Below are 1,340 nucleotides of genomic sequence, written 5' to 3'. Positions count from 1 at the left end.
ACACACACACACACACACACACACACACACACACACACACACACACATTCACTTCCTCTGGTCCCCTTTCTCTTCTACTCAAGATCTGACACCCTTCACTCCATCCTGCTACAGAAGATGGGAGTTGAACACAGGCAGGTTCACCAGACGACAGTCAGACATACTCAGACGGGAAGAGAAGGGCAAATAAGGAAGTTCTCTCCAAAGTTAAGAGTTAGGTAGTGTCAAAGGCATGGGACAAAGTTGCCCAAATAGTGGCATTATGCTAAACAATGGTATGAATTAAGTGGATTGAGACTACATTTGTCCTTGGAGGCAGCTAGGGGGCGCAGCGGGTAGGACTTGGAGAAACAGAGACCTGAGTTCAAATGACATTATACCTCAGACACTTATTAGCTGTGTGACCCTGGTCAAGTCACTTAACTTTTCCTAGACCTAGTTTTCTCATCTGTAAAATGAAGGGATTGTACAAGATGGCCTTCAAGGGCCCTTCCAGCTCCAAATCAATGATCCTGTGAGAAATAATGTCTGGTATCCCCAGCATCTAACAAAGTGTCTGATGGATGGTGGGTACTTGATTGCTTGGCTGATTGGTATGCACAATGATTTTTTTTAATCCTACCCTTACTATCTGAGAGTTTCTTCCCCCACAGTGGCAAAGTGGTTGAAGTAAAAGTATAGCTTCCAAAGTAGCAATTTTGAAGGGGATAATGCTCATCATTTGTAAATGTAAAGTCCAAAACGGCAAAATTTGAACTCAGGTCCCTCTGACTTCAAAACAAAGTTCTTTTCATTATACCATGCTGCCTCTCAACGATAGCCTGGGCTTGTGGGAAACCCAAGTCCTTGCTATACCTCTCATCTAGTTATGATCTCTTCCAAGAGTTCCCTACCGGTCACCTTGTGTATGACCTTTAAAATCCCCACCCTTTACTTCACTGCCACTCAACAAGTCTTTGAACAGAACCAAGCATTTATTGAGACTTCTTCAGTCAGATGATGGAGATATTACTTTATGGTGAAGTTGAGTGGGTCTATGACTAGGATTTATAATGAGCAGCATCTCAAATTTGTCAGTAGGTTTTATATTTTTAGTTTCAGTGTCCCTTTTTGCTAGAAATAGGTGAGAGCAACAAGGAAGAAGAGACAGAAAGCTAGTGACAGAATCATGTTCTTCTATGGGATCTCCTACCTAGATGAAGCCATCTAACTGTTGGAAGGATTTTGGTCAGCAGTTAATATCCCAGAAAGGAAGACTGAGAGATGGATAGATTAGATAGGTAGATAGATAGGTAGATAGATAGATAGATAGATAGATAGATAGATAGATAGATAGATAG

Source organism: Vombatus ursinus, unplaced genomic scaffold, assembly GCF_900497805.2.
Source record: "Vombatus ursinus unplaced genomic scaffold, bare-nosed wombat genome assembly UNPS02014832.1, whole genome shotgun sequence".
Taxonomy (NCBI): Eukaryota; Metazoa; Chordata; class Mammalia; order Diprotodontia; family Vombatidae; genus Vombatus; species Vombatus ursinus.
This window is presented reverse-complemented; position numbering follows the sequence as displayed.